Source organism: Halichoerus grypus, chromosome 11 (genome assembly GCF_964656455.1).
Source record: "Halichoerus grypus chromosome 11, mHalGry1.hap1.1, whole genome shotgun sequence".
Lineage (NCBI taxonomy): Eukaryota > Metazoa > Chordata > Mammalia > Carnivora > Phocidae > Halichoerus > Halichoerus grypus.
The window spans coordinates 42939552-42956272 of NC_135722.1; the positions used below are offsets into that span (position 1 = coordinate 42939552).

The 16721-nt window shown below is 48.1% G+C and overlaps 1 protein-coding gene across 8 annotated transcripts in view; it reads right to left on the bottom strand.

Annotated features, from left to right (window-relative positions):
- Positions 1-16721, bottom strand: part of BMAL1 (basic helix-loop-helix ARNT like 1) — a 99111-nt gene that overhangs the window by 66103 nt on the left and 16287 nt on the right. For 5 of the 8 annotated variants that reach the window (XM_036087892.2, XM_036087895.2, XM_036087894.2 and 2 more), the window contains exon 2: positions 3221-3293. The exons of 2 other annotated variants lie outside the window; for them this stretch is intronic. The gene's annotated coding sequence lies outside the window, so the exon portion shown is untranslated. Of the gene's footprint in view, positions 1-3220; positions 3294-3383; positions 3506-16721 lie in introns of all 8 variants that reach the window. One more of the 8 variants, XM_036087890.2, reaches the window with a different exon arrangement.

Consider the following 16721-nt stretch of genomic DNA (forward strand, 5'->3'; position numbering starts at 1 on the left):
AGGCTGCGGAGGCGAGGCCTCTGAGGCTGGAGGAGAACCAGGAGAGGCAGGCCAGGTAAGGAGATTGCACACCTACCAGGGAGGGGAAGGGAGCACTCAGCGGGCCCGAACAGGGGCTCCGCATGGCTGGGAGCAGTCAGCTAGCTGTTAGCCACCGGGGCCCAGCAAAAGAATTAAGAAGAAGTGTTGACAGTTCAGCTGACGTCTGTAGAACCCTCAAAGGGAATTATTATGACTTTGTCCCCAAAAACCACTCCGTCTCACTTCATTTCTTGGTTGGGCCCTTCTCGATGACCCTAACTAAACTACTGGGCCCATCACCCTCTACCCCCTTCTCTCACTTCATTTTACTTCAGAGCATTATCATGCCATTATACATCTCACACATTTGTTCTGTCTCCCCTACTAGAAAGATTCTCATGAGTAGCCTCATGAGGACAGAGAACTTGTCCTTTGTCACCCCCAGAACCACAGTGCCCAGAGCAGTGCCTGGCACACAGAGGAGGCTTGTCCCAAGCCTCCCGGCTCTTTAGAAACAACAAATATATACTGAGTACATCCTACATGGCAAAACCATGCTAGATGCTGCAGGGAGTGCTGGTAAATAAGACAAAACAGGACCCTGCCCTCAGAGCTGAAAGTTGGAGGTGAGCAGAGAGAAATGCCAAATATTTAAACAAAAAGTAGATGACAACTACCATCATGCGAGGCCTGGGATCTGACTGTCATGCCTCCTAGTGCTATTTCCTTTCCAAACCCAAGACTGTCGCCTTCTCCAACTAAGGAAAATTTTACCTGGGGAAACAGTTAAAGTATTTGAGATTTGGTCTTGTTTTTTTTCAGAGACTTTCTGAAAAGTCCACCCTTTCAAAAGACTCCTAAGAGGTGGAAACACCCACTACAGGCTCTGAATATTTAACCCGTACAGCTCAATCTTTCTCTAGTCCTTCTACGGAAGTAGGAGGAGAAATTCCAGACTCAAAGCGAGAGAAAACAGGGAGCAGTGTAACCAGGGTTCAGATCTGGGTTCAAATCTCTTGTGACCTCGGGTAGGTTTCTCAACCTCTTTATGATTTGATTTCCTCACTGCTGAAGTGGTAATACTAAAACCCCGTGTTGGGGATTGTTGCAGAGATGACATAAAATGACGCGTACCGAGCACCCAGCTCCAAGCCTGGTACATAGTGAGAGTTTGATAAATGGTGGCTCGAAACCAGTTACACCTGTTGCTTTTATGACCAGATCTCAAACTGCTATATTCACACCAACCAAGCCAAAAAGACCGTAGAATTCAGACCAAAGAATGGACACTTGAAATACTCAGAGCACAAACTGACATCTGGTTGGATGGCTTGAAGAATTATCTCAAAGTCCCCTATGGGGGCAGACTCGGCAGTAAGAAGTCTCATTTCAGTTCCTTGGTCTACCCTCTTTTCTCCCTCAATTTAGGCAAATGCAACTATCTCCCCAACAGATCACATCTTGTCTTATGGCAAGAGTCCAGACATGGGCTGGATTCCATGCTGCAAGTTGTGGCAGAGCTATGAGCACCACACCTCAAAGGGAGCAGAAGAACACAATCACAAGCCCAATGTATACACAAACCCCCACAAAAGCTTGGCTCCAGAGAAGGAAATGAGAACTGGTCATGGCATGCTGGGCCTGCCTCAAAGCTAAAGAAAAGGTAACTGTGACATGCAAATGTCCAAATCGTATGTGTACCTCCCTTCTTCTACCACACTCTCTCTGAGTGGCCTCTTTCTTTCACTGATGTCTCTGATGCTTTATCCCTCATTTATGTGTGACCCTGTGCAGCCTGGAGCCCTCAGCCCCCATTCCCCTCTGTGGCATCACGTTCCTCAAGGCCATCTGTAACCAACTGGTCACCAATTCAGCAGCCTTCCTTCAAGCCCTTCTCCAGAGTCTCTGCTGCTCCCTCCTCTTCCCTTTGTGGGACTCTCTCCTCCTTGGCCTCCGGTTCTCTTCCACCTTCTTCTTCCATCCAGAGTTACGCACACTCCCCAAGGCTCGGCTCTCTGCTCATCATGGGGAGAACTCATTTAATCCTATGGCTTCCCTTCTACATGTCCGGACCAAACCTCAGTCCAGGCTTCCGCCCTGCATCTCCAATTGTCTATTGGACATTTCCTGCGGATGAACCACTGTCATCCTAAATTCGGTGTATCTAAGACCAGATGCATCAGGCACCCCTCTCCATCTCCAGTCTGTACATTTGTCAATGGTACCACCGTGAACTACCAAACTTTCATTTTCTTTGGCTCCTGTCTTTAAAGTCCAAGAAGACTAAAAATCTTATGGTTCTCCCTTTGCAATCTCTCTTCTATTGGTCCTTCGCTCCCATCTGAACCACTGTTAGCCATATGATGTCACACGTGGATTGCTGCTGCTCATTTGAACAGGCCCCTTGCCTCTAGTCTAGCTATCAGATGAAAGGTCTTAGCATGTCACTTCTGCCATTTCAATTCTTTGCCCAAAATAACCTCAATGGCTTCCCACTGCCTCCAGGATAAAGTCCAAGTGTCTCAGCCTGACATTCAGGGTCTAGAGATGGAGTCTGCAAACTGGAGCCCACAGGCCAAATGCCACCTACCACTTGTTCCTGTAAGTAAAGCTTTCCGGGGACCCAGCCACGCCCATTCATTCACAGATCAGCTGTGGCAGCTTTCATGCTCCAACAGCAGGGCTGAGTCGCTGTGACAGAGACCACATGGCCTGTGAAGCCAAAAATATTTACCAGCTGACCTTTTGCAGAAGATGTTTGCTGACCTTGGTCTAGAGTAATCCTATCCTGCCAAATGTCTTGCCCGTGACTCTTCTGGATAAAGCTCTTACTCCTGTGGGTTTGCTGCTGTGAGCCCACTTTCTTTATATCTCACACCCAACTTCTTGAACCCAAAAAGCTTATTTCACTCCTTTTTGGACTTTTCCTTCCAAACACAGCCAAAGCCCCACCCCTCCATGAGGTGGGACTTCCCTACACCCCCGGATGCCCCTCCTCTGGCCCCCCTCTCTGCATCTATCGCAGAGACAGTGAAATGTCACTCTTCCTGTGAGTCCTTTCTGCCTGTATTACAGGCTTCTCTCGAGTCCAGGCTTGGTAAGCTCCACAGACCTGTGCCAGTGATAACTTCCTTGCCCTTTATTCCAAATACCGATCCTCAAGAGCATCATTCCGTAAGGAGGCATCAAACAAACTTACCAGTGAAGGCCTAGGATTCCACATTTGAAAACTTAAGTTTGGGTCCAAAAGTGTGCCCTCTAGCCAGCACCACCTAAAAGCCAATGAGATAAGAGTTTAGCCTTAAGAGAGAATATTTATACGTTGTCTTTAAATTTATAACCCCCAATAAGTTTTGATTTACCATCCTCTCAGGATGCCCATTTCTGTTACTTTGCCTAGAAAATCCTGCTCATCTTTCCAATCCACTGGACAGTCTTTTCCCCAGCAAGCCAGGCACCTCCTCCTCTCAGTTCCCATGGAACTCTGGTGAGACATTTATGGCAACACATGACATATGGGAGCACAATTTCTTCTTTAGGAATGGGGGTCTCTAGAGTATAGGCTTTTTAAGAGAAGAGACCTATTAAATTTACCCCTTCTCTTACCCCACCGCCTAGAACACAGTGGGCATTTAGGTAGTCGTCAAGAAATACTTGTAAAATGGGTGGAAAAATAACGCACTCAGTACATTAACATGTAGCTGGGTGTTGAAAATTCTGCTAGGCCACATTTTTCCCTAGAGAAATACATGCCTCAATCCCACTGATTTTAATAAGCAATGGTTTAACAGGAAGGATTAATGACATTAATCTTCTAAATGCACACCTTTGGAATGGCACTCCCCTGGGCAGAGAGCCTTCAGGGGCTCCCAGAATCTAAGAAGGCAAGCGCAACTCTGTAAGCAGCCTGCCAGGCCTGTACCAACCGGCCCAGCCTGAGTCCACAGCCTCAGCTTGCACGGCCTCCCCTACTGACCCCACTATCCAGACAAACACAGCTGATAGCGGGTCCCTTCCCTCTCTGCATTCCCTCCAGTTGGATGTGTCTCTCCCCTTCTCTCCGTATTATCTCCTATTGAAATGCCATCTATTTCCAACATTATATCCCAGACCAAGTTCATCATGGGGCCAATACTTTTTTTCCTCCTTTGATGTGTGTGTGTGTGTGTGTGGTAAAATACACATGACATAAACTTTATAATCATAACCATTTTCGGGTGCACAGCTCAGTGGTATTACGTACATTCATGTTGTTGTGTAACCATCACCACCATCCAGCTCCAGAACACTTTTCCACAAAACTGAAACTCTATACCCATTAAACAATTAACTCCACTTTCTCCCTTCCCTGCCACAAGTCTCTGAAACCCAATAAGTTTTTGTGGAATGAATAAATGATGAATGAAGACATGAATGAATCTGACCTCAACCCTCCCCACAAAAGCCAGAAGTACTGTCCCTTTCTACTAGACTCCCATGGCACTGTCTTCACCTTTCTTGGATTTATTTCAATCAGTCTTAAATGATCTGTTTTGCACAACTGTACTCTTCTTTAGTGGGGAAACTGTGACTTATTTGAAAGGTTAAGCTGGGGTCCCAAAGCAGGCATTTCGCCTGCATTTGGCCTGTCCTCATGTTGCTGGATCCAATAAGCAAGTCTCAGACCTTGTCTTACGGCTTTTGGTACCAGTAAACCATTCCCTCTTGTTTGATGACCCTTTTCACTTGGCTTCCAGGATAGCACTCTTGGTTTTCTACCCACCTCACTAGCTACTCTTTCCCTTTGCTGGTTCTTCCTTATCTCCCTACCTCTTAATGTCAGAGTGCCCCAGGGCTCAGGCCTTGTTCTCATCTCTTCTCTGTATACCTCCAGTCACTTCCCGGTGGTCTCACCTAGTGTCTGGGATTCAGATATCATCTGTATGCTGAGGATGATGCCCAGATTTCTCTCCAAGCCTGGGCCTCTCCTCTCAACTCCTGGCTAGTAGGATATATCCAACTGCCTGCTTCCAGTAAGATGTCACGTAGACAGGAGATCTGTGTAAGTCATGTTCAATGTGTCAAACTTAACCAATGCCTTTCGCCTTCCCCTGGGCTTGTTCCTCCAAGCCCTCCCCATCTCAGTTTAAGACAACGTTCTTCCAGTTGCCCAGGCCAAAAGGTTAGAGCCATTCTCATCTCTTTTCTTTTACGCCATAGTCCAGTCCTCACCAACATCGGTTTTTATTTCAAAATACATTCAGAATATGACCATTTCTCACTCCTTCCACCATTACCAATGTAGATGATTGCAAGAGCCTCTCAACGGGTGTGCCTACTTCCCCGCTTTGGCTCTTGGTGTCACTCCTCCCTCCATCCATGGTCAATTCCCAGTTCAGGAGGGAATTGGTCACAACAACAGTCAGATCGGGTCATTTCTTTGCTTAAAATCCTGAAAAGCCTTCCTAGCAAGGACAATGGCGAAGGGATGAACGTTTCTAAAGTAGACCTGCAGGCCCAGGGGCAGGCTTGGGGGGAGGAAGGGTCTTCAGGCCAGGGTCCTCCTCCCATCCATCTCAACTGGCAGTCCCAGCTGCAGCTCCTATTATCTGAGTTCATAAAGAAAGGAAACTTTTTAAAGGGAGAAAAATACAATCAATCAGCTTTCTTTTCCAGTTAAGGCACCACAAAAAGCCAACAACACTCATATTTCTCAAGAAGCAAATAAGATATGTCAAGTCTGCCACCACTTAATAACTAGTTTCCAAAGATAAATCTAGCCTTCCAGAGAATAGTTATTACCCCCTTGGTGGCGGTGTTGGGGGGGTGATCCTCCTTAAGCCCCTCTTCTTACTGCATCCTCCAGCTGGTCACCAAGCCCTGGTTGCCTGATTGTCTCTAGACTTTATCCCACTCCTCCTCTTTACCGTGCTGTGGCTGGAGGTAAAGTCCAAATGAAACAACCAAGGACTTGAATTAGTTCGAGTCTCGTCAGCTCTCCCTGGAGCTCCAGCGACAACCTCCTAACCAGTCTCCCCACCTCTAGTCACTTATTTATTTCCAACCGCAATCCCAGACACAGTGGAATGATTTTAATAAAACCTAAATTTGATCAAGTCCCCTGCTTAAAATTCTCCAAAGAGTTCCTACATTGCTGTACTATAAATTCTTCAAAACATATTATAGTAAGCCAGGGTAAATCTTTTTTTATCTTCCATAGACACTTTTCTTCCACCTTCTTAAAAAGACCATGAATGCCCCAATAAGGGTGGGCAAATGATCCAGCCCAGATTAGAGTCCTCCACACCCTGGTAACAGTGATTAGCCCCAGAGGATAAGCACACCACCCAACCTAAGCCAGTCAGAGACTTTGTCTGGACTTGATACACAGATGCAGCCACTTCACTGCAGTCGCTAAAGTGGGGCTGTCAGCAGAGGTGCCCCCACGAGGAGGGTGGTCTGTCTGCGGGAGGAAAGACTGATACCAACATACAAAGAACAGAAGACAAGCGGCCATACGGACTCCTGGTGGCACCAACTCCCTTTCTAGAACATCTTCCTTTAGTGAACTCCTACAGCATCCTGCCCAGTTATGGAACCAATAGCGACCCACTTACGTGTCAGCCAGTGGGGGTCCCGACAGGCCCATCATGCCGTTACCCGTACCTGTGTCCTTTCCCACATTGTGTCCTCTGCCCAGAGCGCATGCTCCTTGGATCTTTACAGCAGCCAGACTTATAGCTCTATGGCTTCCCTGAAGGGCAGCACCATTAGTCTGGTTTCCCAGATGTGCTCTCAATGCCTGGAATATGCCCACTCTGCTGCATCAGACACCTCATGGCCTTCCCAATTTTAGCTGGTGGCCCAAGCTAGAAACCTCATCCTCAGCCTAGTCTCCTCGCACTTCCTTGTTGCCATGGGGACTTTCCTCTCCTTCCTTTCTGCACCATGTCTGTTGTCACAGCACGGGACCCCTTTATCTACTACCTGGACCCAGGCAACAGCCTCCCATTTTCTCTGCCACTCCCCCACCCACCCAACCCTCCACACCGCGATACAGCCCTCCAACCAGCTACAGGATCAAACCCCTGGGATCTTAAGCTCCCCCCAAAACTGGGGGGCGGGGGGCTATACTCTCTAGCTGCTCCCAACCATTGCCACTTCCAGGAAGATGGAGTACAACAAAAACTCCTGGACAGTATATGTACTGCAAACATAAGAAATGTCTGAAAGGCAGAGCGAAGAAGGCAGACCAGTTAGCGATCTCAGGACCTCAGGAATGAATGACACCATGGTGAGTTCCCTGCATTTTCTTTCTTTCTTTTTACTTTTGTGTGTGTGTGTGTATGCCTCACATATCCCAGACTTGGAATTGAAGAAGCCAGCAATCTAGAAATGCAGAAGGCGCATGTGTGTGTGCGCGTACACACACACAAAGCTTGTGCCCTCTAGTAAGACAGAAAACTTTTAGATAGTAACCACTCTATTGCAACCAAGCACTACAGAAAACCCTATTCCATCCCCACCCATACCAGCAAAATGCAAATGACATCTGCAAAAATCCCTATTGTTAACAATCGACTTGATGGTGGAAGACTGCCTTCCCCCCAAGACTAGGAACAGACAATGATGTCCACTCTTACCAATCTTATTCAGCATGGTACTAGAGGTCCTAGTCAGCACAAAAGACAACAAAGAGAAATAAAAAAAGCAAAGAAGAAATAAAACAAATCTCCGTATCTTGCAGACGATATGACTGCCGATGTAGAAAATCCTGAGGAAAACACAAAAGACATTCCTAGAACTAATTAGTGAGTTTAGCAAGGATGCAGGATACAAGATAAAAAAATTTTTAAAAATCAGTTTTATTTCTATATACTAGCAATGAACACATGGACATCAAAATTAAAAATACAATGCCATTCACAATTGCTAAAAAGAAATAATTAGGCGTAAATATAATGTCTTCCAACGAATCATTCTACAGTCTATCCACATGGGTTTACCTCTGCCACAAGGGCAGGAACAGTACTGTTTTGCTCTCCGGTGAAAACAAAATACCTAGCCAGTGCCCAGCACCTAGTAGGCATGGAACATTTGTTGCCATGACTCACGCCCTGCTCTGTTTAAGACAGACTTTCTCCCCTTTTATGCTCCCACTGAGATCACCACTGGGCTCCGTGCTCAGCGAGGAGTCTGCTGGCGATTCTCTCGCTCCCTCTCCTTCTGCCCCTCCCCCGTGCTTGTGTGCACTTTCTTTATCCCATTCCTCCTCTTTACATACATCCCTCTCCTTCTGCCCCTCCCCCGTGCTTGTATGCACTCTCTCTCTCTAAAATAAATAAATAAATCTTAAAAAAAAAAAAAAGACTATGAATTGCTTGGCTGTGCTAAAGAAAGTACTGTGCAGGAGGAAAGCCGACTGTGAGATAGGTCAGGGCCCAGAAGGCATTCATATATCTTCTCCCCAAAACTTTTCCCTTTACTTCTGCGGGGAGAAAGTGAGACTAACAGTCATTAGGCGAAAGCCAAAACCTCAGAACAAGCCTGACACCGCTCTCTGTCTCACACCTTCCCCCAAGCCCACAGCAAGCCCAGCGGCTCCACCTTCAGGACAGACCTCAAATCCTGCCCCCCCCGCCCCCCCCCACCCGGAGCTGGCTACTCTCATCACTCAGCGGGGCAACTCCAACAGACGCTAACTTCTCTTCCCTCAGTTGATTTTCAACACAGTAGCCAGAGTGATCTTTTCAAGATGTAACTCAAACCACGTCAGTCCTCTTTCAAAAACCCTGCCATGTTCCCGGCCCCCCTGGTCATTCCCAGTGCAACCAAGTCTTTACAGTGATCCCAATGGCCCAGCCCCCATGACGCCCCTGCCCTCACTTTCTGCCACTCTCCTCCCCGTACTCCTGCCACGCTGGCCACCCTGACGCTGCGGTTCCCACTCCCTGATGCTCTTTCCCCAGTGACACACACGACTCATTTCTTTCCTTCATTCGCTATGGCATACATTCCGCTACAAGTTCACAAAAACCCATTTCCTTTCTCTTGGGGGCACATGGCTAGACCCTAGTTCCCAACAGCCTCCCTCGCAGGAAGGAGCAAACACGTGCCTGAGTTCTGACGAACGGGTGGGAGAGACGCAGGTTTCTTCCAGACGGGCTGTAAAAACTCCCCCACAAGACCCTCTCTTTTTACTCATCCTCCAGCTGAATGGGAAGCAATCTGAGGGCCTTGAAGAAGGCAGAGCCGTAAGATATAAGAGGGCGGTCCCTCAATAAGCACAAGGGAAAGGAGCAGCCACACTGGAATCTTTCTGTACTAAGAAATAAAGTTTTACTGTAAATTAACAAATAAAATTTTCTTGAGTTGATACGCTGAGATTTGGGGCTTTGTTTGCTACTTGACCCAACAGTTTGGTCTCCTTCTCAATGAGATCTTCTTTGACTACTCTAAAATTCTCCCAACGCTTCTTAGGCAACCTCCTCGCTTTATTTCTCACCATAGTCCTTATTATCATATTGGGTAATGTACATTTTATTTATTATTTTTTTTCTCCATCTCCCCCATTTTGAATGTGAGCCGAAGGCAGGAAATTTTTGTGCTTTTTTTTTTTTCCCCTTTGCTGTATCCCCTGGGTCTAGAACAGTGCTTGCCATGTTGTAGACAATCACTTGATGTTGAATGAATGAATATATGAATGTATGAATGAAGTACCTGGGCTCCAAGGTCAGAAAGGCCTCGGGTGAAGCCCAGCTCTGCCATTTATTAGCTGTGTGACCTGGGGCAAGCTATTCTACCTCTTCAATACTCATTTTCTTCATCTGTAAAATTGGGGAAGTAATAGTACTTTCTTTATAGAGACTGGGAATAATTGAGATCATGAACATAAATACCTTACTCCAGGGCCTGGTAACAGCTCAGTCTCCATAAATGCTAATCGCCATTGTTATCAACTCAAGAGGACAGGACTGGGTGTCAGGCTGCAGCAAGGTCATTGGTAGGAGTTGGATGGATATGTACATGCACAAACTCCTCTGGGAGAAATCGTGACAAACACCTAGGCAGTGAGATTTAAGAGCTGCCTAAAAGTTCCCAGTAAATTGCCAACGATCAGAAAAACATGACAACTGGTGTCAGGGGTGATGAAAAGTGTGTGCAGAGTCTGCAGAAAAGAGCTACTATGGGAAGAACACCACCCAAATGATGAGAGATCACTTTGTGCCTTTTAAGAAACAATTTTCACAGCAAAGCTCGAGAAAAGAGAGGCCTCTCGCATCATGGGGACAAGGTAATAAAGTTATAAAAATGGAACTCAAATAAACCACACACAGGGCCAATTTTCCAGGAAAAACAGCGATTGCTACAGCATTCAGATAAGGGAGTCACACTTGGGCCTCAGCATTGCCAACAGCTTTCAAAAATCATTAGGCTGCAGAAAAGCCCCTGGGTTTGCCAAATTAGCAGTGCCGGCTCTCACCGGCCCCTCTGTCATGCTCACCTATTTCTACTGACAGGAGGACACAGACAATGATACCCAATGCCTGTGCCCGCTTCCCTACCTTCAAAACACAGAATCATCCAGAAGGAACAGCACCTCACCGTCTGCAGCCTGGCTGCCCTCTCCGGAGGCCCGCCCAGCTCTCTCCTTGGCTCGGACCTGCTCTTAAATCTCACCTCCTAGAACTCTGCTGGCCCCTGTGCTGGGCCCTGTTGACAAACCCACGCCTTGAAGCTCTTTCTTCCTGTGGCCCCTCTCGGCTCTCAGCAAACTCCCCCACCCCTGCAATCCTTCTCACCTCCACCCTGACCCCTCTTCCACCTGTGTACCCCTGATCACTGGCACGCCAAGCCTCTGGTTCTAGTGTCTGTTCTTCCCCTATATCAGAGGCGGGACAGCTTTGTGGTTAGAAGCAGAGATTCTGGAGCCAAATCGACTGGGTCTGATCTTTGCTCTACGGCAGTATGGTCTTGGGCGGCTAATGAATTCCTTTATGTCTATTTCTTCATCTGTAAAATGGAGGCAATGACAGTACCTCCCTTGGGTCTCAGTAGAGATTAGATGAGCTAATATATAGGAAGTGCTTACAACTGTGCCTGGCATCTGATACACAATGTTTTAGCCAAATCCTAGACATATCCCCATGTACTTCCACCTCCATCTCCTCTATCTGCCTTTTAGCGTTGCTGGCAACGTCCAGTCCCCATCTCAGCCAGTCCACAAAAGCAACTCCTCCATCACACCTTCCTTGACCCCCACTTGCATTCCAACGCTAGCCTCCCGAGGAGATGGAATTCCGCCCTTCTCTAACAGGGTGGGGCTGACTGCCCCAGCGCCCTCTTCTTAGTTGCCCTTGAAGGATCATCAGTTTAGACTTCTTTTATCCTTCCCAATCCTAGTTCATGAGCTCCTTGGAAACAAGGGTGATGCATTGGGTTTTTCTTCCCCAAGTTTTATTCCCTGCAATCTTACGCACTGTGAAGACTCAGCTGACATTTGCTGGATTAGGTTGAAACAGTCCACGTAATCATCAACCAGAGACTTGAAATGGCAACAACAGATCAGCAGGGCACAGGAAGCCTTCCCCACCACCCCAAAGCCACACGGATTCCAGCCTAAAAAGAGCACTGGGAACCATGTCAGTGACGCTCATTTGTCGGTTTCATTCTGGTTGTTTCCTTATGACCAACAAAAAGCCAAACCCCTTCAGCAAGTTTGCAACCTGCTCCCACTGCTAAGAGCACTTCCTGACAGGCTCACTCTGGCTCAAGGAGACATGTTTGTATGTTTGTTTGTTTCTAAAAAATCCCATTTACTTTTTCTTGTTTTAGGGCATTTCTTAAAAACAGTGTTAAGAAGGGATCACTGTTTATTTTACTCTAGCATCGAAGCTATAGGGACACAGAATTCCTCAATTTGAGCAGATAAATTACTCCTTAAGAGAATGTACTGGCTCACCTCCACACTTAGCAACAAACAAGTCATGTGTTACTTGTAAATATGCAGCCTTTCACTTGTGTCTCATTTTGTGTTGCTGTTACCCTGCTTCTTTGTTCATGGAAAATACAACAAAAACATTCCTAGCATTTAAAGTAAAATTTAAATATATCTTCACAACATTTCTCCTGAAAAAAGAAATTCTGATTCTCTATCTGATCTTGGGCCATTGCCATTAGCTAGATAAATGCCAACCTAATAAAATGATTCTGGAATACACAAAGATGGTTAATGTAGCATTAGCTGAAAGAACAAAAATTAAAAGCAATCTCAACACCCCATAACAAACTCATGGTTTATTGAAGGCACTCCCTTGATAGAATATTATGCAGCCATCTTAAATGAGCATGATAAAAACGAGGGAGCCACATGGAGCAGGTTGAGGATATGATCTTAAGAGTAAAGGGAGTGCAAGAACCATGAGAGACAATGGACTCTGAAAAACAAACTGAGGTTTCTAGAGGGGAGGGGGGTGGGAGGATGGGTTAGCCTGGTGATGGGTATTGAGGAGGGCACGTTCTGCATGGAGCACTGGGTGTTATGCACAAACAATGAATCATGGAACACTATATCTAAAACTAATGATGTAATGTATGGGGATTAACATAATAATAAAAAAATTAAAAAAAAAAAAAAAGAGTAAAGGGAGTGCAAACATGTAGGCACATGTTGATGCCATCAAGGTTGCCCCAGCAGGGCAGATCAGGCCTGGAGTTCGAAGTCAGATGCAAAGGAAGATAGGAGAGAGGTAAGAGGAAATCTCAAGCAATGAGGCCAGAGAGAAAGGTGGTAGCCATACGAGAATGAGGCCCCTGGCCATAGGGCAGGGACCATGTTTAGGAGAGCCCAACGAGAAATGGGAAAGGACCCACGAAGCCAAGGTCATTTCAGGAATTCCATCCAAAAGCAGGCAAGGGGAATGGGAAGAGAACCCTCCTTAGTTTTGCAGAAGAAATCAATCCCTGGGTGAGAGAACAATGTTCAAACCCCTAAGACAATGTCAAGCCTAGTCCTCTCCACAGTGTGGCCACCACGACTCCCACCTGAAGGTTCAGCCCCACCCAGGCCTCCAGGGCTAATTCTGACCCAAGGCAGGAGGGATTTAAGAGGCTCTAGCTTACCACCCATGGATTTAGCGTGGTGCTAACCTGGCAGATAAAGAAGGCGAACCCCCAAGAGAATGAGCATCTTGACCAAGGCCCCACAGAGAGTTATGGGCTGTGCTGACACTTGAACCTGAGTTTGCCAGTCTCTGGGTTTAAAGCTCTTCTGAAGAGCACTCTGGTACAAAACTGATTGATGAGTCAGGCTGACTGGCCCAGCACAAAGTGTAGACACCTGGCTGATTCCAGAGAAACAGTGGCTTATGAATCGGTGAGTCCACCCAGAGCAGGGCAGGAAACTCCCAGTGACCCAGGGACACCAACAGTTCCCCTTGAGGAGAAAAAGCCCACTCCTGAACCCAGTCTATGCTGAACCCCCACTTCTAACTCCTCAGTCCCCCGCACTCTGTTGTTTCAGCTAAAGCTCTACTGTCCTATGGGTGCCGGTGCTGGTCCCTAGTGGCAGGGCCTCTGGCACTGGTATGCCGTCTGTGGGTTTCACAAGACAACTGTCTCTAGACAGGAGACAAATGACTCCAAAGCTCTTCCCCACCTCCCCTGAACCCCTTGATTCTTACACCTATCCCATCAGAATCCCTAATCTGGACTCTTCTGCCAAGTACCAGAGGCCAAACTCATTGCCCTGGCATTTACGGTCCTCCCTCATATGGCCCAAATCACCTACCTGCTCATGCCTCCCAAGGGACCCACGCTCGTCCCTGAACTGGGCAGGGGCTACTCTCCAGAAGCCATGCTCTCCTCTCCTACCCCAAATTCCCTAGGGGCCAGCTCAAGCTCTCTCTGCTTCTCCCCGGCCTCCTCCAAACACACCGGTGTTGCTCACATGCTCCCCACTGAATGAGTGTAAACCGAATCACACTGTCTTCTTGGGGCCGGAACAGCCGAAGGGCCAGACTCTCACGTGTGGAACTGGCAAGTCACCCAGACACCGTCATCCAAAGGACTAGGCACAGGAGGCCCTCTGCTCCCCCAAATTTGTTCTAAACATACTATTAGAGATTTCATCACTTAAGTGGTTGTCAAACTCTCTCTTGGCGCCCCTTGGGAGGGGGGCGCACACATGAGGCAGCAATGCTGGAGCCAGGCCCACCAGGAAGGGACTGCAGAGCCCCTTCCACCTGTCATGGCTGCCACCAGTAGACACTTCCTGAGCGCCTACTCCACGCCACCCCCCACGGGTACAGGGTCCTTAGGATACAAATCCCAACAAGCCAGTCTTTGCCCCACAGGACTTTGGGCGCATATAGGGAAAAGAGTGAGACAAGTCCCACACATGCAGTGTGATAAATGCCACAGAGGCAGAGGGCACAGAGGGAAGGGCAGCGAGGAGCAGAGGTGGCCACGATGCAATTCAACCTGCGGACGGGGCTGGTCCCAAAGGATAATCAACACCAACCATGGAAACAATGGCGGCCGGCACTCGCTGGGTGCTTCCTACCTGCTCAGCAAACATACGAAACCCTTCACTTGCTTTAGTGCAAACTCAGTCATGCATTCATTAGCGAGCCCCTGCTACCTGCCAGGCACTGTCTGAGGCACTGGGGAGAATGAATGAACTAAACACTAGTCTCTGCTCTCACAGCTTACTTTCTATTGAGAAAAGAGACAATGAACCAATTAAGTAAGTAAAATGTAGACTATGTTAGCTGACGATAAGAGCCAAGAGGAAGAATAAATCAAAGGGGAAACAGGGAAACATCTGGGAGGCAGTGGGCCAAATGGTACAATGTTAAATAGGGTGACATTTGAGAAAAGACCTGAAGAGAGTGATCACACCACACTGATAATCTGGAGGAAGTGCATTCAAAGCAGAGGGAGCCATCAAAGGAAAGAGCCTGAGCCCGAAACAGGCCTGGGATGTTTGCAGAACATGTGGCCAGAGTGGAACAAGAGAGGGGCAGCCGGGATCCATGCGTCCGGCCACGTGCGTTGTGCACTGCACAACTCAGGGGGGCACCAGCCACATGCACCACAGTGAGCTCAGCACGACTCAGCCTGCCTGGTTACCCACCAGGCCCTGGGGTGGGAGATGAGGCCAGAGGAAAACCAGGCAGCCTTGCAGGCCATGCTGAGGATTTGGTTTTTGCTTTGAGTGAGACAGAAAGCTACTGTCAAGAGGGTTCTGAGCCAGAGTATGACTTGAGTGGACCCCTCCTCACTGGGTCACTGGGCAGAGAGCACACAGAGCAGGGCAAGGTTGGAAGCAGGAGACCAGGGCAGAGGCCTGCAGTGCGTATCATGTTTCCCTCCCAATCCCATGAGGTGGTTCTATGATCACTCTTTCATAGATGAAGAAATTGAGGCTCAAGAGAGATCTGGTAACTTGCCTAAGGTCACTGGGTGAAGCTTTGGCAGAAGCACCAGGATTGGGAAGCAGGGGAAGAGAACATTCCAGGTGGAGTGAAGACCACCAGCCATGAAGCAGGAGCTCGGCGGGGCCTGGCATACCTAGGGCAGGCTCATGGTGCAGGGAATCTAGAGCCCGAGGGCAAGTGGCAATGGCAGCCAGTGCAGGCCTGTCTGTCCCTGTCTGCTCCCAGCAGCGTCCGAGCCAGCCCGGCTGCCGGAACCGGAAGCACCAGCTCCTAACCCATCCCTCTGCTCCATGCTTATCCTTCCCACTTGAGGCCACAGGCAGCAGGAGAACCTTTAAAACACATAAATCATGTATTACTTTCTTGCTCTCAATGCTCCAATGGCTTCCCATCGTATCAGACACACAGGACCCTCGGTTAACGGTGAATGAAGAGACGGCTCCCTCATCCCTGCAGCCTTGCGCAGGCTGGTCTTGTTTCAGAACAAGGGAAAGCATGCCTTCTCCGTGCCCTCCTTAGCGGAGGGAGGCAAAGCCATGCTGAGGGGTCGGGGGGCCTGCCAGCCAGAAGTGGCCAGGCAGATGAAGCCAGGCCGCTGTACTAACCAGCAGACAGGGTAGCCATTCAGACCACCTCAGAGGCAACTTTTGGATTAAACTTGTTTTTAAATAAAACTGCTTATTCCAAAGCAACCTGGACGCACTCCACCACGCTAGGGCCAAGGAGGTCTGCAGACGGCCCCGGCCATCCTGACTGTAACAGGCGCACTCCGAACAGGAGCCTTGGCCCTGGGGCCTCAAAGCTCCTCGGTGAGGACAATGGGTAAGAGATGCCGGAGGCCTCAGAGCGACAGGCACTAGGCAGGTGACAGAAGGCTCTCTTCACTGAGTCTGCGTCTTTAAGGGGTAGAGCCAATGACTCTGGATGCTACAACCAGTGAACCCCAAAGCTGTCCCAGAAACTGGGGGAAACTATGAAATGAAGGTTGAAACAAAACTTTACAAATTTCAGCCAGTAGATATTTGGGACAAAAGGATATATTGCCCAAAGAATCACGACCACTCCTGGGGTTTAAATCAAGGCCCTATGAGGGCCCCCTTCATTCCCAAGCCCTTTGCTATATGTAGAACTATATAAACATATATACACACACATGCATTTACGCAGATATAGTTTTAAAGGAATGGTAACAACACCAAAAGGATGAGAATAGTAACAAGCTCCCCCACTCCCCAAGAAAATTAATTTAGTAACAAGAGCCTTCCTGTCGGCCCTGGTAGG